This window comes from Corvus moneduloides, chromosome 17, assembly GCF_009650955.1.
Source record: "Corvus moneduloides isolate bCorMon1 chromosome 17, bCorMon1.pri, whole genome shotgun sequence".
NCBI classification, from domain to species: domain Eukaryota; kingdom Metazoa; phylum Chordata; class Aves; order Passeriformes; family Corvidae; genus Corvus; species Corvus moneduloides.
In genome coordinates, this window is record NC_045492.1 from 2,483,892 (window position 1) to 2,510,455 (window position 26,564).

Sequence of the window (26,564 nt, forward strand, 5' to 3'; positions counted from 1 at the left end):
ACACTGCTGAGTTCAGATGAGCCCAGAGAAAGGCACAGCCTCTCCCTGCTGCTGTGTGTCCTTTGGGTGCAATGTGGGAATTGGTTCTCTGGGATGTGCTGGTTGGACCCTGCAATTCACAGGGCTCTGGAAAACACAGAGCTCTCTAGATTCTAATTGCTGATATTCCTCACCCCTGTTCAGCCCTGTAGGACTGGGTTTCTTCATGCTGGAAGTGGGCTGGGTACAGATTTATGGGTGCTCCATACTCCTGGCCCACCCAAAGGCCCCTGGCTCTGCTGCTTGTTGTAGGGCAGGACAGTCAGTCCCTGAATAATTCGTGCCTGCTGCTAGGGCACTAATTTCATATTCACCTGCTAATCTGCCTGGCCACATATATTAAGGGCTTTAAATGTGATACATGCTATTAATCCTGGTACTGAATTATGAATTTGCCCTGAGAGGTTAAAGTGCTGCTCTCACTGGTCTGTCCATGGAGCTGCTCTGTCACTCCTGCTGTGTCCTGGAGCCTGCTGGAATAACCAAGGGAAAAGGTTAATTGGGAGCTGCTCTGAGCATCACTCTGGTTAGAGACCTCGGTGTTGGGGTATTTACTCAGCTGAAGCTCTCAAAACCTCTGCCCCAAAATCTTGTATTAGAATCTGCTCTTATTTGAGATGACTGTGCTTACAGCTCAGGGCATACTGCAACAACACCACCACAGGGGGTTTCCAGAGCCTCTGCCACCATGGAAAGCGGGAGTAATGGTGCCTAAAAACACAGAAAAAATGGAGGTTTCTGGATCTCTGCAGTGACTGTTGTTTGCACTGACTTCTGGGCAAAGCCCCATGGTGCTGCTGACCTGGCTGGGATCACAGGACCACAGAATGGTTTGGGCTGGAAGGGGCTTTAAAGATCAGCTAATTCCAACACCCCTATCCCATTATCCCCATTCCGTGCTGGGCTTTGCCTGTCACCAGCTGGCACTGCCAGAGGGCTGCAGAGAGGCTGAGACAGCCCCAAAACCAGTGTGTCCCCTCCTGCCCAGGCCCAGGCAGGAAGAAGCCAGTGACATATCCATCCTACAGAGCCGTGTGAATGCTCTCAGCCTTTATGAACTCCTGCCTGGCTTCTCACTCTGCTCCCTCTGTGATATTTCCCATTCCGCTGCTGTCAGCAGCGTGTTTGGCAGCCTGCTGCATTAATACCTCTGCTTTTGCCTCCTTGCCCCTTATTAGCTCGGGGAGAGAAGGGAGATTTGGTGGTTTCATGTCACATTAGAGACTCAGGAAGCTTCTCCACATCTCAGCAGCCCGGGGGAGATGAGGGTTTGCTGCCTGACCGGGGTCTAAGGGATGTACATGGCTGCGCAGAGGTGACCTGCCAAGCCCTTTGCTGCCTGCACTGATGCCAGGGGCTTTTTTTTTCTGTTGCTGAATATAAACAACAAGAAAAGAGTAGCCCAGGGAGATGAGATGTGGGGAACTGGAGAGGTTTGCTCTGCAGCGAGCAGCAGCACCAAGTATTTAGAGGCTCACACTGTCAGTAATCAATGCTCCTATTAGATGCTCCTCTTTTTCTGCGGATCTCAAGCTACTTAATTGTTGATATCTAGCCACTGAATCAGTTCACAATTCATTTATTCCATTATCTGTTGCTAGAGAGCTGATGTGGAAACTAAAAATCCACAGTCAATTCCCACTGCTCCTCTGCCTCTCTGTGTGGAAGTGGAGTTAAGGATACCCAAGATTTTTCGACCCTTTGAAGGTATTTCAGGAAACCTGCAGCAAAAGTGCTCCATTGCCATGTTTGTGTGCTCAGACCAGCATGTTTTATAGCCTCAGACTGGAACAGCAGTGCTGCTCCTGCTGAAGGTTCAGGTGCTCTTGGTGGGGGGATGCCTTAATTGCTTCTTAATCATTAGAAATCATTACGGTTCTGAAACAGGAGGAGTTTCCACTCCAGGATCTGAGGAAGCCCTTCAGCCTTTTTTCCAGCCTTCTCTCTAACCTGGGAACTGCACCCCTTATTTTACACGCCACCAACCTGAGGCTGTATTGGTTTGTACCAGTGAAAAACAGAGCAAAATTCCTAAAATCTTCAGGGGTTTGGTAATCTGGCCAAGCAAAAGCCACTCCTCAGCTGCCTGTGAGAAGCAGTAGTTCCTATTTGTGGGCTGGCTGTATCCCACTGGCCTTCTGCCTGACAGCACCACGAGAGCTGGTGTGTACAGTGCAGTTGTGTCTGATTCTGCAGCTGATGGAGAATCTCATGGAAAGCAAGGTTTGTATTCCAGCCCAGCCCTCGCTGTGCAGTGGGATGCAGTGACAGCCATAAAGTGCCCAGATAGAGCTGCTCCATGATTAACAACCCCAGGAGCAGCTTAATAGATAAAGCCATTCCCTTCACCTGGAATCTGCTCTGGGACTTGCTGCTGGAGAGCTTGGAGGAGCTGAGCCAGGGGGTAATTGCTAATTAGTATGGGTTATCATTAATTAGTGAGCCAGGGACTGGAGGTGAGTGGTGAAGGCTCTGTGCTTCCCCCAGCTTCTTTCTGGGGTTTCATCCTGCCAGGGAGCCTGGGAGAGGTGGTGTCACTCATCCTTCCTCATCCTAAAGGGCTCAGACATGTCAGAGTGTGGGCGGTTCTCTGGTGGGATTGACCCTGGTGATAAAAGATAAAGTGTTCTTTCATAGCACGGTGCAGGTAAAATACATCTCTCCTCTGAAATGCCTCTGAGCCCATGTTTTCACATTCATCTTTAGCTCCCCTCCAAGAAACAAGAGCAGAGCCCATCAAGGGGCGATCTCAGTGCATCCTGCCCTGTTGTTGAGCCATTCTCGGGTCGGTTCACGCCGCTGCTGAACTGATCAAAGTTACGCTGCCTCTGCAAAGGGGACAATCAAAACAGCCCAGTAACATCCTGAAGCTCTTCCTGAGGATCTGCTCAGGGAATAGGGATCCATGGAACCTCTCTATCGCTATCCCGGGCTCTGCCGCTGCTGCGATCTCTCCAAAGCGTCTCCAGAGCGAAGCCGCTCGGCGGGATCAGCCGCGCACCCCCACACGCGGGCGCGCACAAACGCGGGCAGCTTCAGCACATGGGCAAAGAGGCAAAGAGGCAGGAAGGAGCTGGGCACAGATTGCCACAGGAGCAGCTCGTTGCTTCCACACCGTGAAGGATTCCAGGGGCAGAAACCGGGAACAACGGAGAGCCCAGGTTTAAGTGCGGGGGCGGGCGAGCGCCGGGAGCCAGCGCTGTGAGGGCCCGGGGGCGGCGCGGGCGGGACCGGGAATGGGGACCCGTGGGGAGCTCTGGGGGAGCGGCGAGGGCAGAGGCCAAGGGGGGAACCTGGAGCGGAGAACTTCCCAGGACATGAAACGGGTAAGGTAGCGAGGGGTGGAGCGGCCAACAGCCAGCCCGGAACGCAGAGCTGGGGTAGATTACCAGGACAGAACAAAGCGTTCTGGGAGAGGCTTCTCTTCTCACCCTGACCCGACAGAAGCCTCTGGTACGAGGGACTGTCCTACCGAGCACCCGCTCTGTCCCTTGTCCCACAGGCTAGCTGCCTGCCACACCTCTCTTGTTCTGTGGTTCGCTGCTCAAACCCCTTTGCAGAGGTAGGAGCATCACCCAGTTCCAGCTGGACACAGGAGGGCTGAGTGTCAGTGCAGCTGCAGGTCCCAGCATAGTAAAGAAGTCAAGAGAAAGTAGCAAATGCATCTCCCCAGGGTAAAATGCATCCCCTCTGCCAGTGAGGGGCAACATCCCATTGCTGACACCTTCCTGCCAGCCCCAAAAATCCCTGTTAGTGCTTCTGGGCTCTACAAAGGGCACAGAGCCTCACTGCCAGGGCAACACACAACCCCAGCAGGGGATGGAGACCTTCTGTGGGACTTCTCCTGCCTCACACAGCATTGTCCATGTCTGTGCAGGTCCCTGCTTTCCCAGCTGTGGTCTGATGGCCCAGGAGGCTCCTGGGAGTGACCTGCAGCTGGTGCACAAGCTCACCACATCTGCAGGGTGCTCTCTGTGACATCCAGGTGGCACAAAGACATGGTGGCCAAGGCAGCTGACAGCACCCTGAGGTCCAAATAACTCGGGGGGGTGTGAGTTTTGAAGGGTTAGAGGCAGCCTCTGCAGTTCAGGATTTTTCTCCCCCCAGTTTAGAAAGTGACACCTGTGGTAGGACAAGAGGAACGAGCTGGGTTGGTGTCCCAGGGAGTACAGACAGAGCCCAGGCAACTCCCCGGGATGAAATCCCCCTGGTTCCAGGCTGGAGCAAGGAACAAGGAGCTGAGTCAAAGGGAGGGGTGGCAGAGGGAATTGCCCCATTTTACTGGGGCATCTGGGCTGGGACACACTGGAGGTCTTGGCCAAGGACATGAGCACCTGGCCATGCCAGCTTGTGGCTGAGCCACCCTCCCACCTCACAGATCTGCCCAGGCCACAGAGCAGATGTCCCTGTCCCCTGTCCCCCTTGGCAGCCGTGTCCCCCTGGCCCTGCTGTGGGAAGGGCCAGTTGTCCCCCCTGCAGCAGACAGCATTCCTGAAGCTTTCTCTGGTATCCCAGCACTAACTCCCTCTCCCTTGCTCTGTAAGCACTCATTTGGCTCTTGTTATTGGGTTATTTATAGTAACTCTGCCAAGTGTTTTGGAATCAGGAGAAGGGCACGGAGCTAAATACAATAGCATCACCTCGTGAGAGCTGACATTTAAAACCAGGGATCTCATTACCCAAACCAAGGGAGACGGCAAATGTCAGGAAAAGCCGGTGGCTGTTGGCTCCGTGCTGTGACTCCAGGCTGCTGGCTGCGGCTGCGGCAGGCACAGGAGGCCTTGGCAGCCCACGGGGACAGCCCAGAGCCTGGGGGGACACCTCCAGCACCCCTTCAGAGGATACAACCTGTGCTGCTTTATCCAGGGCTGGCTGGAAACAGCAGCCATGTGAGGCTGGGTGTGTTCTTGACACAGGAAAATGTTCCGTGCCGTGTTTGGGTTGTGTGTTCCTGTGGCTGTGAGGCTCTGTGTGCTCTCCCTTTCCCAGAATCAATGACTGCCACCATCATTCCCACCCTCAGACCCTTCCACTGATGCCAGGAGGGTCAAACACATTCCTAGACCTGACCACAAGTATTTCCAGCCAGACCTGGTGTAAAGAGCAATTTCCCAGCCTGCCTTTTCCTCGCAGAGGAATTCCAGTGTAGAGCTTGTCCGGACTGTGTGAAGTAGTGCAGCTACCCAGAAACCCAAGTTAATATTTATGCACCGTGCAGAATTCCAAATACATCCAGGATTTCATGTACATCCACCTCTCATCAGCCACATCAAACTGTCTTGACAGCTAATGAGGGAGGCACAGCCTCGGAACCAGCAAGTTGTAACTGAACAAATATGATAAACAACCTGTTTCCAGATGGCTTTTTATGTAAAACTATTTATGCAGCGTTGATAGATGGTGAATTTTATGCCAATAAATCCTCGTATTTTAAAACATTTGCCTTCTTAATTGCCCAGTTTACATGTAAAATATGTTTATGTGCATTGCTAAGTCGTAAAGTGGCCTGGGAACAGCTCTGGACTGAGTAAGCACCGCTCCTGTGCTGGCCCATCTGCCTGGGCTCCTGGGAATGGTGTCACAGGAATGTCACTGGGAAGTCTGGTACTTAACAGGAGCCAGGCCCTGATCACAGGAGAGTAAGTGTGGTTGTTAAGCTCCTGTCTGTAGCTCGAAGGTGTTTGAGGGGAGTCTGAGCCCTTGAACTCTGCCAGGGAGATGCAGCCAGCATGGATCCAGTGCTGGGAGTGAGGCAGTGGTTTGGGAGTGGGTGATGGTGCTGCTGCAGCCTCTGCTGCACATCCCCAAAATTGTATCAGAGAATCCCCAATTGGTTTGGGTTGGAAGGGACCTTAAAGCCCATCCCATCCACCCCCTGCCATGGACAGGGACACCTCCCACTGTCCCAGGCTGCTCCAAGCCCCATCCAACCTGGCCTTGGGCACTGCCAGGGATCCAGGGGCAGCCACAGCTGCTCTGGGCACCCTGTGCCAGGGCCTCCCCACCCTCACAGGGGAGAATTCCTTCCTAATTTATACTCTGAGCCTCTCTCAAAGTGGGCCAGCTGTTTTTTGGGCAGAGGTTGTCATCTGACCACTTTGTGCTGTCCCCGAGAGAGAACCCATCCTGCTTCTCCGTGCTTTACCAAGCTTTCTCCAGAGCCAGCCAAACCGCTCTTCCATCCCCTCACCCTCCAGAAACACAAATTGAACAGAGATGATGCAGCAGGAGGCTCTGAACATCCCCCAGCTCTGCTGCTGAGCCTTGATCCCGAACCACCAACACCCCTGGAGACCCCAGGGCACCTTCCATGTGGTGCTGGCTGCAGCCCAAGGAGCTGAGCAGTGGCAGGAGCAGGAGAGACAGAGCCCTGTTAGCCTCTAATGCAATTAGTTCATGGTGTATCTGCATTCTTATTACTGGATATTTGCTCTAATGGGTTCAATCATGTACAACATTAACATAAATTGACACCAAGCAGAGTTATTCCTTCGGAAATGTTTGCTCATTTAGGATTGTTGGTCTCAACTCTACAGTATATGGGGTGTTTTATTTAGCCTCTAACTCATTTATTGGGTATTTATAGAAGAGGGCTTTCCTGAGCAGTAAAACCACAGGGCTTTGCACACAACAGCTCTGTCCTTCTGACAGGTTTATTTGGGTTTATTTCTCTGTGGGAGAGCTTTGCCTCACTCTGTTTTCACCTCAGCATTGCCACTGAAGCCATTAACCAAAGCCTGCCCTGTCACTGGTGATGTCCAGGCACTGGGGCCCGGCTGCTCCTTGCGAGGGCAGGACTGGGAAGGAGGTCAGGGCACATTCCAGAGCTCTCCAGGCGTGGGTGAGCTGTGTGGGCACCTCTGGCACTGCACAGCTGACCCTACAGGGCAGAGCTGCTGGGTCCCCTCTGGCAGCAGAGATCAAACCCTGCAGATCCCTGTGCTGCTGTTCCCTCTTTTCCAGCACGGAGCAGGAGTTTCCACCACCCCATGAGCACCACTGAATCCCAGAGGGCTCCGACAGCATCAGCCCTGCCTTGCTTCACAGAGAGTGGGAAGTAGTGAGCAGGGAATCAGAGAATCACAGAGAATCCTGGGCTGGAAGGGATCATCCACAGGGCTCATCCAGCCCAGCTCCTGCACAGACACCCCAACAACCCCACCCTGGCCATCCCTGGCAGCGCTGTCCAAACGCTCCTGGAGCTCTGGCAGCCTCGGGGCCGTGCCCATTCCCTGGGGAGCCTGGGCAGTGCCCAGCACCCTCTGGGGGAAGAACCTTTCCCCAATATCCAGCCTGACCCTCCCCTGGCACAGCTGCAGCCATTCAAAGACTTCATGCCATCCTCTCAGATTTCTGGGAGAGCTCCAAGGAGGATTTTAGCTCCAAGACCAAAGTATGAACCCAGCCAGGCTCCCAGTAACCCTTATCCTGATGAGAGAGCTGAGTGGGAAACCTCTTGTGCAAAGTGTGTGACACTGAACTCACTTGTTTCCTTTGCTCTCAAAGCAGCCTTTTCCCCGGCAGAGGTGCTGGGTCTGGATGTAGTGGGGGCCACATTCTGACAGTGTCCTGTCAGTGGCATTAGAACCTCTCCCGAATTCTTCACAGAGCTACAGGTCCAAAAAAAACCATCATAAAGGAAGATTGGGCTTGATGAGGCTCAAAAGCACAGGAAAATAATTTTGGGAAATAATAATAAAATAATTTAAGAATTGTCAAAATGTCCTATTTTGATCTTGAGGCGGTTTTTTTTTTGTCACCAAAGCAAGAAAGGCTTTGGTTTCCAAACATGTTTAATCTTGGACTCACCAACAGGCAAAGAAAGAAGAAATGTCAAATGTCATCTTCCTCTGGAGTTTATGAATATGGGACATTTGACAGCCCAGGACTCTACTTGGCTGTGCAAAAAAACCAAAAGCGTGGTTGCAAAAATAGCATGCTCGGGGGAAAAAAAATATGAATAAAAAGAAGAAAAAATTTTGACTTTTCATTCAAATTTGACCAGGATGCTGGTTTTGCTTTTTGAAAATATGAAGACTTTTTTACCAGAAGACAAAACTCTTCCCTGTTTCTGCTCCAGTTATCACCATGATGGGCAGTTTTAGATACGATTTTGATGGGAGAAGGGGGTGGAGAGAAGTCCAGGACTTTCTGTGTTAACTTGCGTGTTCTGTGCAGCTCTTGCCTGACACTCTGCATTAAAAACCTTGAAAATCTGGATTTTTGGGACAGCCACATTTGCCATGGCCTAAACAGCACATGGAGGTCAGGAGGAAGCCCAGGGAGAAGGGGACAAGATGCTCACACAGAGCATCCATCAGAACTCCAGTGGAGACTGGGCTAAACTGGGATGGACACAGCACAGGAAATGCAGCCTCACTTCATCCCACCTCCCCAGGAAAGGGAACTGCCCCTTCAGCACCAAAGCACCTCATCCCCCACTCCATCCCCATTTCCAGAGGGTCCCAGGAGGCCAGGCCAAAGGAGGAGTGTGGAAAGGACAGCCCAGCCACCACCACGGGCTCAGCTACACATCCTCCCATCTCCTTTTCCATCCCACATTTCAGTGACATTTGAGAGTCCTCTCAGATTTTAAAACACATGGATTTTGACATTTTATTACTCGCCTGTCTCAGTTTTATGGTTATTAGGATGGGTGAAAAATTAAGGTTCCTGGGGGCTCTGGAGAAAACCTCTATTTATCCAAAGGGCATGAAAAAAATGGCTGCATCCCTGTAGGTGACAGAAGGAAATTTAGGATCATTCCAGCCTCTCAGATGCTTTCAGAATGAGCATTCCAGTGTCAGCAGCTCAGTCCCGAATCCTTTCTGCCGTGCCACTCTCATTTCATCCTTCTGTCCCCAGAGTCCAGGACACCCATCTGGGCTGTGGGCACAAGGAGATATCCAAATTCCTGTGAGAAAGACACTTAGGGGCTGGAGCGTGGCCAGGGAAGGGAATGGAGCTGGGAAGGGTCTGGAGCCCCAGGAGAGGCTGAGGGAGCTGGGAAAGGGGCTCAGGCTGGAGCAAAGGAGGCTCAGGGGGAACCTTGTGGCTCTGCACAAGTCCCTGACAGGAGGGGGCAGCCGGGGGGGTCGGGCTCTGCTGCCAGGGAACAGGGACAGGATGAGAGGGAACGGCCTCAGGTTGCAGCAGAGAAGGTTTAGATTGGATATTATGGAAAATTATTTCAGGGAAAGGGTGGCCAGGCATTGGCACAACTGCCCAGGGCGGTGATGGAGTCTCCACCCCTGCAGGGTTCAAAAGCTGTGTGGATGTGGCACTTGGGGACAGGGGTTAGCAGGGCTCCTGTTTAGGAGGAGCTGTTGGAAAGGAGCAGATTCCCCTGGGATTTGCCCGCCAGGCTGCGTGTGCAGGGTCGGCTGCTCTGGCACAGCCACCTCCCAGTCCAGGTGTGGTTCCAACACACCTGCAGAGCTGGGGTAAACCTTCTTCTTCTCTCAAGAAAGTCCCTGCTTTCTGGGAAGCATCTGGAAAAACAGATCCCTGGGAATGCCAGTGCTTCAGGCCAGCTCTGTGGCTTGTGGGAGTCTGCGTAGTTGCCTTTCAGGGTGGGCTCTCTGCCAAGACAGGAGGGCTTCTTACTGGGCACTCTGGAATTGCTGTAGCAGGAGAAATGGTGGGGGGGGGTGGGGGGGTGGCAGGGGGAGGAGGAGAGGAAAGAAGAGATTTTGGTTGGAATTTTCCTGGTGAAGAAAAGGCTTTGATGTGATGTGTCCCAGAAGGGCCCCAGAAGGAGCTCCTGCCAGGCCTCACCACCCTCATGGGGGAGAAGTCCCAGCCACTGGATGAGAAAAGACTCCTGACAAGGGGGAAACCCCAAACGTGCTTCTCCAAGGCACCTCGTGTCTGTCTGAACCTGGGTTTCTGTGGAAATGGTTGGAAAAACCCCGTGGCCTGGAGCAGATCATCTCCTGAATGCTGGTGGTGTTTCCACTGGAAAACCACTGCTGCCCAGGATGCAGCCTGCTTTCCAGGGCGGATTCCAGGATTCCACGGCACTGTGTGGCAGCACATGCAACAAGGAGTCTTTAGGACAAGTCCTGCGCCTCCAGGCCTTGAGATGTCCATGGAATCCAGAATCATGTAGGATGGGAAAGCCCTCCATCACCAATTCCAACCCTTAACCCAGCACTGCCAAGCCCACCACTAAACCCTGTCCCCAAGTGCCCCATCCACGTGTTCTTTGAACACTTCCAAGGATGGTGATTCCACCATTGGGGTGCCTGTTCCAATGCCTGACCATCATTCCAATAAAGAAATTTTCCCTAATATCCAACTTGTTCCTGTGCTCTGCCCACCCTCACCCTGGCCTCTCCCACCACCCCATCCTGAGCCAGGCACCATTCAGGGACCCCAGGTTTTCCTGATAGCCTTCCCCCATGGCTTTCAAGCTTTTTCTGTGTATTTCTTAGGAAACAGGAGAATGAATAAATAATACATTTCTTTGGAAAGAGCACTAAGACAGAAAGCAAACAAAGGGGAAAAGCCAAAGCAAACAAACCCTCCACTATTTAAAAAAATTGCCTGAAGAGACAAAACATTTCATTTTGGCTTGAGCATCTTTCTATTGAGAGTAAGAAAAGCAACGAGCGAACAACAGCAAGAGCAAAGTGAGCTTCCCCAGCCTGTTGCTTTATTACATACATTAACTTTCTTTTGTGGTGTTTTTGCTTCAAAACAGAGGAGGACGATGAAAATCCCTTTTGCAGGTGTTATCCACCTTGCTCAGACTCAGATGTGTGGCCAGAGCTCGAGGTCCCTGTGGCCAGAAGGGCAAGGGGAGGTTTGGAGGGGAATGGAGAGGCCAGAGGCAGCTCCTTCACGGAGCTGCTCCCTCCTCCCTTCTGGGCATCGTGGGATTTTCCACCTGGGGCAGCACAGGGCAAAGGCTCTGAATTCAGCTTTACCACTGCACGTGTTTGCTGGTGGCCTGAATTTTAGCTCCCAAAGTCTCCCTGAACAGGAATCACCTGGAGCAAACCCCGGCACTGAAGCCTCTCTCCCCTTCCAGGGTGCTCCAGCTCAGGTGTGGAGTCTCCTGCTTGTTTGGGGGACACCCAACACAACTCCTGTGGCTCCTGCCAGCCCTTTCCCAAGCTCACACACTCCATGTACAACTCTCTTCCCTTTCAATCCTGCCAGAATCCCATTAGCTACAACATTTTTACAATCCCCAGGCCATGCTGGGGCTTTGCTTGACATTCCTTCCCCAGCTTTCCCAGCTCCCTGGCACGGCGTCCAATTAGTGGGAACAGCTCAGAGCTTCCATGCACTTCATCGTTTCCCGGTGCACGGCAGCTCCTGGGAACTGCCCTAAATTTCCCCAGAGCATTTTTAATTATTGCTGCTGGAATTCATTCTCCTTCCCCTCCTCAAAGGCTCCCTCACCCCTCATCCACATTTTCCTCTAAGGTACCACCAGCGCTGCTCGCCCCAATTAAATGTGGCTCTCGTAATCCCTTGTGAGGGATGAAACAACAATTTTTCCCCCACACACCCCCTATTTTTTTGTTTGTCTGCTCTGAAGAACCACTTGTGGAATCTGGCTTGTATTCCCAGCTTCTGTAATTATGGGAACTGTCATCAGCAAGCAGAGAAATGGGCCTGGAAAATTAGAAACACTTGGAATTTGGCTTGTAATATTTCAGTAAGAGCCTGAACCTGAGTTATCCAAGGCATGTAAAAATGGCTGTGTGAGCAGGCACAGGTACAAAAGGTGTCCTGCTGGGCATGATTTAGGTGCAGACCTATAGCTAAACCCCAAAATGGAGAGGCTCAGTTTCCCTATCCCAGACAGAGATTAATAACAAGGGAAAATTCTCTCAGGCTGATCCAGGGGAGGCTCAGGTTGGACAGCAGGAAAATTTTCTCATTGCTGAGTTTCCCATTTTCTCAATTCCTGATATTCTTCCAGCAAAACGGGGAAAACCTCCCATCTGCACTATGGACAACTAGCAGATCTTTCCTCTGATGAATACACTGGGAAATGGACACCACTCCAGTGCCACTTCCCACCAGATTAGTCTCAGGGTTAGAGGAAGAACATTTCATTTTAATCCAATCTGTTTCTTGGGGTTTGTTTACTCCTTTCACACCTTTTCCTCCAGTTAAGCCAAGGCTTAAATTTAAAAACTCTCTAGAAATTAAACAAAACAACAACTCCGTGGTCACAACAGGCTTTGCTGTGAAAGCCTGCTAATGAAACCTGCTGCTGTTTCCAAAGCATTTCATCTGGGAAATTCCCAGATTACATTTTTCAATTTATTTTTCCTTTTAATCCTCCCAACCTTTTTCTGGCTGTAATTCCTGCTGCTGTTTCAAGGCATTCTTGAATATTTGCTGCTATTTGCTCCTTCTCCTCTGAAGTGAATTTGAAGCCAGTGCATGGTATGGAACAGCACAAGGAAACTGTATGGCAGCAGCCCCTGGTTGTCAGGAATTTGGATGGAGATAAGGAGCTGGAGGAGGCAGAGGGAGACCTGAGGGGAATCTTGGTGACAGTGCAGAAACTGCCTTTGTCACTCTGAAAAATGGCATTAAAAGTGGCCTCATCCTGTACAGGAACAGGAAAGCCCCAATGAGATGCAGAAGAATTGTTACAGAACTGGAAATGGGAAAAGATCAGCAGCCAGCGGGCATCAGCCCTGCAGAGGGGAGGCTGTGGAGGTCTCATCCTGGGAAAGGGAGCAGCTGCTGCAGGAGGGACGGGGTGAGCTGTCCCAAAGTGCCTTTTGGAGGCAGAAAGGGAGCTGGACATGACCAGTTTTGCCCCCAAACAGCCCTTCCCGTCCTGCCCCGTTTCTATGAGGCCATGCTCCATCTCCTGCTTCTTCCCCCTCATTTTGCAGCTGCTTCCCTCCCTCTTTTCCTTCTTCCACTGTCTTTGCTTCTCCTTTTCCTTTTCATTCTCTCCCTTCCTGCTGCCTGGGTTTTATCTGTGACTTTTAAAAACGGGCCCTGGCTGTAAAATTCACCATATGGATTATCCATTTTTCAACAGAGTGCTCCTGATGTTGTGTGGGGAAAGAATCTAGAAAGGAATATATAAAATATATAAAATACATAATATATATAACTGTGATTGAGCAAACAGCACAAGCTCTTCCTTCAGAGAGTTCCTCACAGTTCACTGAGAAAAAACAGAGCCCAGACACTGAACCATAAATCTCTAGGTTAATTATAGACACAGGGGGTTGGAATTCCAGTGCTGATGTTGGTGCTGCACAGCTCCTGCCTGGGTGTCTGCCCAGCCCAGGCAAGGAGCTGATGGAGCACTGAGCTGAGTAATTCCTCAAGAATACTCCATTTAGGAAAAGGAGCAGCAAGAGCCATTAGCAATTTCAGTGTGTCAAGGAAACTGGGCATTTCATCCAGGGGAGGCAGGGCGGGAATCACTCAAAGTGTTTTCATCAATGAGGGAAGAAAAATGGGCTGAAAGAGAAAGAAAATAGTAGGGACTTGGAGGCAGAGAAAAGGCAGGAGGAAAAGATGGAATTGAAATCTTCCTTCTGGTGAGAGGGACAGGGAGGAGGGAGGGGAGAAAGGGCGGCAGCAATTTGGTGGAAATCGTGTGAGCGGGCTTGCTTTTAGAACACCTGCTGAATACCTTTTAAAATTGACTTTAAAATCAATTGCATAAATTAAATATGTCCCATAAAACTGAGAGAAGGAGGAATTTCTTCACAGGAAGGGTGGGCAGCTGGTCCTTCCCCTGGTTTTAGGAGCTGCAGGGCAGTGTTGTTTTTCCCCCAGACCTCCCCAACATCTGGAGCTGTCACGCTGCAGTGTACTTGTGGTTTTTTACATCATTGTACAACTGACACAAAAGCACAGCCCCTGGTCAGGTGGGAAGCCTAACCAGGAGCCAAATAATGATGTCCCTGCTCCAAAGCAGTGTATCTGTGGCCAGGTCAGGCCTGAGACAGGAGAGGAGGGGAAGGAAAGAGATATGGGGGGACTCCATGAGTGCCATGACATCTCCGAAGGGCAGCATTGGCATCCCAGGGAGCCAGCTCTGGGAGAGGGGAGCTTGGGAGCATCCCAGCACTGCTCTGGCACAACTGTGGGAGGACTGGGGGAGGCTTTCCAAGAGAAAATCCAGGCACTCCCTTGCAACCCTTCTCTTTGGAATGATCCAGCTGCAGCTCCATCCCTTGCAGCCGCGTTATCCGTTGGGTTCTGGGGAAATATTTCCAGCAAATTACAGGAATTGAGGCCACTTCCCTCGCAGGGACCCCAGGCACCTCCTTTTTCTCCTCTCTGAGCTCAGCTTGGGCCATGCCCTGTGCCAGAGCTGCCATGGGCAGAGGGCTGGGAAAGCACAGGAGGGGTGTTAGGGAATTCTCTGGGTCCTGGAGCAACTGAACCTCCTGCTGGCGGCTCATCCCCTGGACTCAGCCCCTTCCTCTGTAGCTTGGCCCCTGTTTTCATGCGCAGAAACCTGAATTCTGTGTCCTGGCCTCTCCCACCCCTCAGTTTGAAGAGCATTTCATCTCAAACCTCAACCGTGTGATGTCTCTCCCCCATTCCCCCTTTGATCCTGCTGGTTCCCTGTTTCTTTTCCTAATGCAGGAGCACATTTAGCAGCTCAGGAGGAGCTAATGGGCAGGTTTCTCCATCATTCTCAGAACCATTAGTGCTCACATCTTCCCTCTCAGTAGGGCACATTTGTATGTTTAATTTAAGAAGGTTATCTGTCAAAAGTGATATCTCAAGGTAGCACTGAGCTGGATAAATATGTCAGAAACAATAGCTCCTGCGGAGAGGAACAAATGTTCGGAAAATTCATCCATTGGAACATATCAAGACTGAGAAAATCAGGCCAGACTGGCACCTCTGTCCCAGAACCTCTCACTGCTGTCCTCCATCCCCTCTGGCACCATGACCTGAGGGGCACAGAGCAGCCTGGGGCTCCTCCAGCTCCACAGGGAGCAGTGCCTGGGGCAGGGCAGCGAGGATTCCACTTGGCACATGGACTCAGCTCTGCTGGGAAATGCTCAGAGAAAATGGGATTCACACACAGAAAGTGTCGGGGTTGGCTTTAGAACCAGGGGGTTGAGTCCTGGCAGTGATGTTTGCTATTGAAGGAGCCCAGAGCTGTGTGAAGGAGCCCAGAGCTCAGAGCTCTGACAGATACAGGGGCATGTGGAGATATCACCCCAGTCATCACGTGCACTAGAGATCAGGGAATCAGGGAATGTCCTGAGCTGGGAGGGACACACAGGATCACCCAGCCCAGCTCCTGGCCCTGCACAGACACCCCAACAACCCCACCCTGGGCATCCCTGGCAGCGCTGTCCAAACGCTCCTGGAGCTCTGGCAGCCTCGGGGCCGTGCCCATTCCCTGGGGAGCCTGGGCAGTGCCCAGCACCCTCTGGGGGAAGAACCTTTCTTTCCCTGATACCCAGCCTGACCCTCCCCTGGCAGAGCTCCAGCCGTTCCCTGGGTGCTGTCCCTGTCACAGGGAGCAAAGATCAGAGCTGCCCCTTGGTTGCCCCTCATGAGGATGTTGAAGACCACTGTGAAGTCTCCCCTTAGTCTCCTCTTCTCCAGGCTGAACAAACCATGTGCTCCTCATAACGTTTCCCCTCCAGACCCTTCCCAATCCTCGTGGCCTCATTTGGATGCTCTCTAACAGTTTAATGTCTTTTTTTATATTGTGGTGCCCCTGGAAGTGTCCTGGTCTAGATTTGTGCCCAGACAAGACTGTTGTCTACTGGCCCAATGTCTTCTGAGCCATAAAAAGCCAAAGAGTAAATCAGATGGACTCATCCTGAAGAGAGAAACCAGGAATTGTGGCTGTCCCGTGGCCACAGACAGGCTGGAGTCACAGAAAGCCCCCACTCCCAGTAACTGACCCTGGCAGGACTGGTTTGCAGTGGTGTGAGGCAGTGCTTTCCAGTAGCCATCCCACCAGCTGATTCACTGCATCCAGCTGCAGTCATTCCATCCCTCTGCAATCACTGCATCCATCTGCATCCATTCCATCCCTCTGCATCCATTCCATCCCTCTGCAGTCACTGCATCCATCTGCATCCATTCCATCCCTCTGCATCCATTCCATCCATCTGCATCCATTCCATCCCTCTGCTGTCACTCCATCCCTCTGCCATCATTCCATCCCTCTGCCATCATTCCATCCCTCTGCATCCATTCCATCCCTCTGCATCCATTCCATCCATCTGCATCCATTCCATCCATCTGCATCCATTCCATCCCTCTGCTGTCACTCCATCCCTCTGCCATCATTCCATCCCTCTGCCATCATTCCATCCCTCTGCATCCATTCCATCCCTCTGCATCCATTCCATCCATCTGCTCTGGATTTCCTCAGCCCCTGAAGCTGTGTGGGTCCCACCTGCATTGCACCCAGTGCAAGGTGGGTGCAGGCTCTGGAACTCCTCTGGATCCTCAGGTGTTACTGCAACAGGAAAAACCAGCCCCGGGTGGCAGAGAGCTCTTCTGAATGAGGAAACAGCAAGAAGTGCTCGGAATTCTCTGGTATATATGTGAAAAAATGCATCTCTAAAGCTGGCAAGAGAAGGGGACACGTCCTCCTCTTTAATCCCACACTAAGGCAGTGCAATTAAATATCTCCACAGCAAATAAAGTCAGGGACAACAAGGCTGGCAGAGATGCAGCAGCTCCTCCTGGTTTCCAGGGCAGAGCACGACCCCTGTAACCAGTGCTGAGTAGGGAATCCCACACTGGGGAAAGCAGGAGCAGCCCCAGGCGCAGCACAGACAAAGCCAGTTTGGCTTTTGAAGATGAATCCCTTCATCCCAGAGGTCGGCAGGCTAATGACAAGAAATATCAGAGTTAAAGGAGGCAATCGCTTCAATCAGGTAAGTGATTAAAATCGGGCTTTGAAGCGCCCAAAGGTCCCCTCTGCTGCTGTTAAAACAGAGAGGAAAAAAGGCAGCCCTGGCTAAGGCTGAGGTCTTCAAAGCATTCCCAGCTGCTCGGGAGCTCGGCAGCTCCACTGCTCAGCAGGTGCCAAACACAAAGCAGGGACATGGGACATTCACCCACCTGAGGGATGCTCCCAGGAGCGGCAAACTCAGCAGTGCAGGGGCAGAAATGATCTGTCTGTCCCTGCTTTCCCTCCCCCAAGAGCACGGAGTTCAGAGTTCACGTTTGGCTGGTGGTAAATGCTGGATTTGGAGGATCCAGCACCAGATAAAAGATGCTGTGGGTGCACGAGGAAAGGCACCACAGGCTTTTCCCAGTGGATCAGATTCGCTCAGGGCCACACAGGGAAGTTTTGTGCTGCTTTATCCCAGCCCAGCCACTTGTCTGCACCACTGTCCCTTCAGTGCAGTCACTGCCTGTCCTCCTGGTGCCACTCAATGGCTGATTTTATCTTTCAGCTCTGCAGGAAGGTGGCCAGGTGCTGATAACAGACTGGCATCAGGCTGGAACTGCAGGAGGATGCTCAGGTTTGGATTTCATGTGTGTGGAGAGAGGCTCATCCCATTGCAGCCACTGCAGGGCTCAGGAGGGGAACAGCCTGGTCCTGGCAGGAGCAGGTGAAAATGTCCTCTGGCGGTGTCAGAATCTTTGTTACTCTGGGGGGAGCTGGGATGACCAGTTAGGATCAGTTTCCCATGAAGAGGCAGGGCTTGCATGTTTATTTTCCAGAAGTGAAATAGCACTAACATGGAAAAACATTGTTATTCTGCCCCTGCACGTTCCTGTCCTCTCAGAGAGAGAGCTCAGCCTGATTTGTGGGCTGACACAGGAAGGGTTTGTTGGTTCCAGTGCAGTGCAGCTGCTGGAAGGGAGCTTCATTTACTGCTGCAGCTCACTGGCTGCTGGTGGAAAACTCCCAGATTTTACTGCTGGAGAGACTTGCTGTAAATTCATGTAGTTCGTTATAAAACCCACATCTGCCAGGAATGCACAGCACAGGAAAGCAGTGTCAGCACACAAACAGAATGGAAGGCATGAAATAATCAGGGCTTCTAACAACAGTTTTGGAAGTAGGAGATGGATCAGGGTCTGTCAGAGCCTGTCAAACCCAAAGGAATTCAAATAATTCTGAGCTGCAAGGGGCTGGCTCAGTCTGGGGACACTGCAATGGAAATGGCAACGATAATCTGGGCTGAAGGAAACCCTTGGCCAGCCCAAACCTTCCTGCATGCCCTCAGTTTCCTGCTGAATGTCCCAGGGAGAAGTTCTTCCATTGCTCCAAATCTTGTGAATTCTGCACACAAAAATAAAAGCCATAAATAATAAGAAATAAAGCACTTCCCTGATAGGATCACGGGCAGGGATGAGCTGTTTGGGAAGTGTTTATGGATCTGCAGCTGCATGAACAACCTGGGCTAGTGGGAGCTGTCCCTGCCCATGGAAAGGGGTGGAATGAGATGGGCTTTAAGGTCCCTTCCAACTCAAACCTTTCCATGTTTCTATGATATAAAACTCCAGGTATTCCTGTTGCTTTAACTGCATTTCCTCATGACCCAAAGTTTCTCAGAACAGCAAAAAAAGGGAGCTGGCTGCAAAGACTTGCAGAAAAACCTGTCTTAGCAGGCAAGCAAATGCTGAATTAAGCCTAATATGGATAAATTGACATAGTGCATGTGCCTGTGGATAAATGGGATGCTAATCAGCAGTTCTGTATTTCTAATATTGGGCTCTGTGCATGCATCTCGAGGCTCTGTGAAAAACTCAGAAACGGTCAAAAAAAGGCGAATGAAACAGTGGGAATTATTAGAGAATGAAAGAGAGAACATCTATTTTGGTGCTTTCTGCCACTGCATAAATTCATGGCTTCCCAGCGTCTCGAGAGCTGGGCACAGCCTGGGCCTTCTGTTTGGAAAAGAGCAAAGTGGGAATGAAAGATGTCCAGGGGAAAGCAGCAAAGGTCATCAGAAGTATGAAACAGCTCCCAAATGAGAAGCAGCCAAACAGATTAGGACCTGTCAGGAGGGGAAACAGAAAATTGGAATAGAGAGGCACAGGAGATGGAATGAGACACAAAGGCAGGAGGGAGGAAATGAGTCATTGTGATCTATTCTAATGCAAGAATTTGGGACCATGAAGTGAAATCAGTAATTGGAAGGTTCAAAAGAGGCCTCAGGAGGCCCTTTTCACACACCCCAGAGCTCAGCTGGGGATCTTCCTCCTGCAGGAACCTGCGGAGAAGAAAATTTAGATGGGTTCAAAAAGCAGCTGGGCAAGTTCACAGAAGAACAATCCATTGAAGGCCTTCAAATTCAACAAAAGGCTGAGCCTGTGGCTCAGGGAGAGCACAAGCTGCATGTTCCAGGCTCTTGGGACAGGGATCAAAGGAGGTATCCCTGCAGGTGCTCCCTCCACTCACTGGCAGAGGCAGCTCCCTGGATTTTTGCTCCTAACACAGCTGAGCTTAACTGAGACAGCCCAGAAACACTCTCTGATGTCTGAAAGCACTTTAATACAAATTTCTCTCCTGGTGCTCAGGTTTTAGGCTTGCAAACACCCTCGGCAGTGATTTGGGCACGAGCGAGGATTTGGGATGGAGAAGGGCAGGGAAGGTGGGGCACAGCCCTGGCTGTGGGGCAGCATCTCCCCTGCTGCTTCCCAAAAACTTCTCCAGCCACCACAGGGAGCATCTCAGCCCTCCTTTGGCCTTCTGAGCTGTAACAAAAGCTCGTGGCTGGTGACAGGCAGTGAGCACCAAAGTGTGGCAGGGGTTTATGGTGCAGGGGAATGGGTTCCTGCTTTCTCCCTGAAGAAATCCAGCCTCAGCCTGGTGTTTTACATCCCCATGGAAGGGGTGAGGGGGGAGCAGGAGAAGGGGAGAGATGGGAGGCGATAATTCATTGAAATACATGCTTTAATCAAAGCCTGTAAATTACCCTAAGTGATGTTTTAACAAGACACAATCACAAGAGCCGAGCGACGTTTCTGTCATTACTCTGTGGTGTGTTTTTGTTTTTATTTAACAACCAAAACACAGGACTCAATTTACAGGGCTTTAGCCATGGTAGATGAATTTTTATGGGATAAATTCACACTCCAGCTTTACTATCAGGTTGCAATATGAGGAGCTGGGCCTTTTTATTATTATTAGACCAGGCTGTCAAAAGCAGTTATACTGCTCTCCTAAAACTAGATGCAAAATCACTTGCCTCTGTGCAGCATCAATAAAAATGGGGCTTCTCTTACTGCCAGAATTCCTTTTTCTTTTTTTTTATTCATTTTGGGAAAGTGGGATCACAGCCTCAGCTCCCTCTTCTTTCACCCAAAGTCACTCCTCCAGAGGCTCTTCAAGCAGAGCAAACTGGGGCTGGCTTGGCACAGAATCTGAGGAATCACAGAAATGGGGGTTTCTGGAGCTCTCTGACCCAAGATCCTTCTCAAAGTAGGATTAGAATCAACACTAGACCAGCTCAGCCACGACTTCACCCAGCTGAGCCTTAAAACCCTCCGTGGACAGTGATCCCATGGCCTCTCCAGTGCTGCACTCTCCTCAGAGTAAAAATATGAGTGAAAGTGTGAAAAAGAAATGGGGATAAAAAATGTCAGCGCCTTCTAATTAATATTTCTACTCTTCCTAACACCTTCCCTGCAGCAAAAACCAACTGCAGAGGGTTGCTGGGCTTGAACTGCGAGCAGAAGAAATGGATGGAAAACTTTACTTTGTTGTGTCAGCCAGCAAGTGGAGGGAAGGTGCCTGAGGCAGTTGGAGAGGTCTGAATCACCAGGCAAGCTGGGGTTACTGAGTGGGACATCAAACCTGCCCCAGAGAATTTCCATCAGCAGAAACTTGGTCTGGGCAGGGCAGCACAGGAGCTGAGATCAGAAAACAAAGCTCACGTCCAGTGCAAAGGTTTCCAGCTCCCTGCTCGCACACACAGCAGCCCAAGAGCAAGGAAACCATCCTGGAGTCAGTGGTAAAGGCCAGTGGGCAGCGTTTGCTGTCTCTAGAGTGAATAGCACCGAAGCTGATCCATCTTGTTCCCTCACCCAAAATTTGCTGTGACCTGAGAATCATGGAATGGGTTGGGCTGGAAAGGACCTTGAAGTCCCACCTCCCTCTCCCACGGGCAGGGACACCTTCCACTACCCCAGGCTGCTCCAAGCCCCGTCCAGCCTGGCCTTGGGCACTGCCAGGGATCCAGGGGCAGCCACAGCTGCTCTGGGCGCCCTGTGCCAGGGCCTCCCCACCCTCCCAGGGAACAATTCCTTCCCAATATCCCATCTTCTTAAGCCTAAGGCCATTCCCCTTGTCCTGTCACTGCACGTCTTTGTAAAACCTCCCTCTCCATCTACCCTGTCAGAGTCATTATCATAAATCAAATTAGGTGTAAGAAGCTAAGTAAAAATCTGCATAGTAATTTATGCAGATTGCTGTGTAAGCTCTTAAAACGCTGGGCTGAGGAAAAACCAAACCAAAACCCACAAACACAAAATAAAACCTGCAGCTTTCTTTGCTCTAATTAAATCCATCCTGCTCAGCCTGCAGGTGCACAGACCCTCCTGTTCATCTCTTTCTCTGATCAGACTCCATGCAAAATGACAAATTAATAACGTGAATAACAACAGTTCAACAGCAACAGCCTGATTACAAATCTTGATAGAAAGAGGTATTGTTGCAGGAGTGGTTTCTGTTTAAAATGCAGTAAATCAGATGTCTCTGAAGGGAGGAAAGTGCAGTTTAAAAACTTATTTAAATGAAGGAATGGTAAATAGGAGAGGCAGTGCCCATTTTTCTTATTATATGGGTACGATCCAGCAACAGAGAAACCTCAGCAGAGGAGCTGCTTCAATTTACTGTTATCAGAGGGGATTAGAGCTGAAGATCCCTGATAACCACAAGAGCTTTCCCATGTTATTAACTGAGCTGGGTGATATTTTTCCTCCTTTAGAACACAAATGAAAAACCTCTTCATTTGCAATGCACATTGGATATTTCCTGCTTTAATGCAGCATTTCTCCACTGCAGTATCAGCAGGAACTTCTGCTCCGATCCTGCTGCTCAGGAGCTGAGTCCCTCCGGGCTCAGGCTGCTCCACGTTGTGAGGAGCCAGGGAGAGAGGAGCTCTTCCCCATGTCCAGTGCCTGAATCAGACCCCAAAGCCACAGGATGTGGCCCTGAAGAAATCTCTCTGCTCTGGGATGGAGTTAAGGGGATGGAGCAGCCTCTCCTTGGCCAGCAATGCTTTAAGCTGTAGAGCAACAGAATTATTTGGGTTTGAAGGGACCTTAAAGATCATCTCATTCCAAGCCCAGCCACGGGCAGGAATAGCTGCTTTTAAAGAATGGCAGCTTCACAGCCATGAAAAATGCTCCAAGGGGCACTGTTGCAGCAGGAGCAAGGAGGTCCCATGTCAGGACCATGGCAGCAGAGCCCTCCCACCCTGCTCCAGCACCAGGAGGAGCTTCTAGGATTGAAGCTGCTGCCCGAGGGTCCAACCCTGCCCACCACTGCTGCCACCAGCCCCAGGGCCCTTCCTGCCACTGCAGCCCCTTCCCCAAGCCCCGTGGTCACCTCTGGAATGCCTTGAGTGGATCTCACACTTGGCAGTGTGTTCATAAAAAGATTCATGAAAGCCTCTGGTGGTGGATCCATGGGGTTGTGAATTGTCTGAGCTGCATTTTTCTCATGTAACTGAAGTTGTTGTGGTGGAGTTATCAGGGAAAGCCGGCATTTCACAGAGAATCCAACACTCGGCGAGGCAGATGACAGTGGAAGGTGACCCAGCAGCCAGACAGCAGGTCCCTCAGACCCCATCCAGGACACAGCCATCCAGTCTTGGAGACACAAACTGCCAGGTTCCTGTCTGTCCTCCATCACTGCAGCATCATTCCTGCAAATCTATCAGGTGCAGGAACAAGCCCAGAGAGGAGAAGAAATAAATCTTGCAGACAATTGGAGATTTTAAGCTGTAGCATTAAAAATTTATCTCTCAGATTAATGCTCACCTGCTGCCCAGTCCTGGAGCGGTCCAGCCCCTTGGGTATCTCAGTTCCCTTTTTAAAGGGCAGTTTCATCCACAGGCCAGTCTGGAACAGGGTGTGTTCTGAGAGCTTAATTAGAGACTTGCTGCTGCAATGGTGAGAAAGAAACCTCTGGAGAACACTGTCCTCGTGTCCCTGGGGCTCCAGCCTCCTTCCAGCTGGCCTCTCTTATCCAGGAGATGAGTGATACTGCCTGGATCTGGGGAGAGATCACAGAATCATGGAATATCCTCAGCTGGATCCACAGGATCATCCAGCCCAGCTCCAGGCCCTGCACAGACCCCCCAACAACCCCACCCTGGCCATCCCTGGCAGCGCTGTCCAAACGCTCCTGGAGCTCTGGCAGCCTCGGGGCCGTGCCCATTCCCTGGGGAGCCTGGGCAGTGCCCAGCACCCTCTGGGGGAAGAACCTTTCCCTGATATTCTTTGGTTCCCCTTTGCTCCAGGGACTCCCACTCCACCAGGTTTTGGAAGGAACTTCCCAGACCTCCGGAAAACCTCTCTTTAAGGCACCAGCAGCCCCACGTCGAGGCTGCAGGTTGGAAGTGTTTATAAACACTTAAATGACTTAAAAACATGATTTAAACCACTCAAAACACTTTAAAAGTGCTGCCTACACATCTCCATCAGGTCCTGGTTCCTTGCTGGGAGAGCCATAGCAACCCCATCCCACCTGCCTGACCCCTCCTGTGCCTGAGCCGCAGCTCTTCACAAAACAAATTCCCATCTACCTCAGATGCGCCTTTAAAATCCCATTCCAAGGCAGAACACCAGCCAAAACTCCCCATGGACCTGAAGCCAAAAGCCTGGATGAAGGATGGAAAATGTTGTTGCCATGTCATGATTTCTGATGAAAAATGATTCCCTTGGAAGGCAACCCACCACGTTTCGCTGCTCCCAGCTGTGAGGCACCCAGCACTGCCCTGCAGCAGCCAGGAACATTAGCACAGCTACATATCCCAGCTGATTTTCCATGGGATAAATGGAATATTTAATAAAGACAAGCATGCAAACAAGCAGCTAGCCCTGCCAACAAAGATTCGTAAAAGCCTCTGGTGCTGGATCCATGGGGTTGTGAATTGTCTGAGCTGCACTTTTCTCGTGTAACTGAAGTTGTCATTTTGGGATTATCAGGGAAAGCCAGCATTGCACAGAGAATCCAACACCAAACCCCAGCCTGGAAGAGCTCCCCAACTCCCTTCCCTCCAGCTGTCCTTTCTCTCCCCCTGAGGGGCTCATCCAAGCCCTGATCATCACCCACCACTCCTGGCCCTCAGCGTGAGAGTGGCCAGGCATGGAACAGAGGAGAAGAGGATGAGGAAGGCACCAGCCAGGGAAGTTTGGGCAGGCAGACAGGATTTTTGTCTGCTGCCCAGTGCCCACGTCAGCACAGAGCCCTGGGGCCCGAGGCTTCTGTGAGATTTGCGTCAAGATTCTGACTCAACTTCTCACCTTTGTAATGCCCTCGCTCTGGAATTCAATAATGTGTTTTTGGAGCTGTCAGGAGCTATAAAACTTGTGTTCCTGCCCTGTTTTCCTGCCATTTGAGAAATCCACCCGAAATCTAATACAAGGGGGAAAAATCATATTACAGGTCACAATATCATAAATTGAGCAAGGGCAGGAATTCTCTCACCCTCGCCCTGCTGAGCACGAGCTCTCTCATTCAGCCCAGCCCCAGAGCGAGGAGCTTGGAACAAACCCAGGAGAGCTAAATCACAGCAGGTACCACAGAGCCTTGGAGAGCAAGCACAGGGAGAGATTGCGTTGATGTTTTGGTTGTCTTTGTGCTGTCATCCTGCTGATTTGTGTTCCCAGGGACTCAGCCTGAGCAGGAGTTAATCCTCAATGATCCTTGTGGGACCCTTCCAGCTCAGGGTATTCTGGGATTCTCTGTCCTCCATAGCAAGTCCCACGGAGTCATCAGCTCCTGGAAGGTTCTGGTTGGACACGTGGCCCCTCTGACTCTTTCTCCAAGCCATGTGCTGTCCTCCAGCTTCCTCTTTTCCCATTTCTTTGGATAGCAGTGGAAACCACACCATGGAGAGCAAATCCTCAAAGGCTGGGAGGAGGAAAAGCAGCACCAAACCGAGGACACCCCAAGTCCCTGCAGGGACCATCATTTCTGGAGAAAGATGTGCCCACATGGTGCTCAAAGTGGAGCAGAAGTGACAATATCTCATTATACCTGTGACTGTGTAGATATTTGCTCCCTGAGAGATCACCCAACTCCTTTATTTAGGCTCCAGGCCTGAATTTCGTGTTCATATTCCCTGAAAAAGCAGGGAAATGTCAACTTTCGAAAGAACATTAAAGGACTCCAAAGCAGATGATCCATTTTTGAGAGCCAGACATGAACAAAGTGGAGCAAGACCAGAAACAGCCAAGCAATTCCCAGAGCAGGAAGGAGCATTAACCACCCAATACTTTTAAATAACAAATAAACATGCGACACAAACTGCTGGTAAAAAAAAAAAAATTCATGAGCAGGAGAAGTAGCCAAATTCATTAAATTAATTATCCATTACATTTTATTCCTCCTTCAGCTCTATTAATGGTTCTAGAACATCTATGCAGCCACAGATAAGGATGAATTATAAATATTTGTCAAAAATAAGTGAAAGAATGTAAGCCTCCTACAAGTATTCAATCAGTGGAAGTAATCTATAATTACATTGATAATGCAACAGGCTAACAGCAAACACTCACAACTAGCTACTTATAAATGAGCCAAGGATCAATAACCACTCATTGAGCTCAATGGGCAAAATATTCCAATTATTATTGCGGCACTTAACGTGGGACTTTGCACAAGAACAGTAAATTTGGGGATTTCCTGATTTATTTCCTGCCTGCAGGAGATGTGCAGCATTGAGACAGGGGTGGTGTTTTTATGTTTAGCAACCCTCCATGGATTCTTCTCTCCATGAGGTTGTTTCATTTTTGAACCAAGGTGATCTTCCTGCATCTGGTGCTTCTGCAGGAAGAGTTTCCCAGCTGAAGGTGCCCACAGAGCCAGAGGAGCCTTCTGTGGATCTCAGGTCTGTCACCCAGGAGGAGATCCTGGGAGACACAATAAATTCGCGTCCCTCTTCACCACCTACACATCAAGCAGCATTTTACCGCCCTTTGCAGATTTTTGAGGCGTGAATTTTCTCCAAAAAAAAACCCCAAAAAAGTAAAAACCATCCCTAACACACCATATTCAACCACCTGTCTCCTCATTCCAGCCTTTGGAACAGCTTCCACCCAGTTCCCCACTGCAGATGGCAGACATGTCCCTCCCTGGGCCTTTCCAGCTCTTTTTATAAAATAGCAGCAGAGCTGTCACCTCTCAGTCTGGGACTGGGGCAGCCTGGAGCAGGAGCTCCCAACCCGCAGTGCCCAGCTCCGGTACCTCCTCCGTGATCCTGGGAGCACGTGGATGCCACCATCTGGCCCTGGCAATCTGCTACTGCTCATCTTGTCGTTTTTCCCTGTCACCTCATCTAGAAATGCCTCAATCCATGACAAGTCTCTGGAAGGGAGGCTCTGGCTCCCCCAGCCTTGGT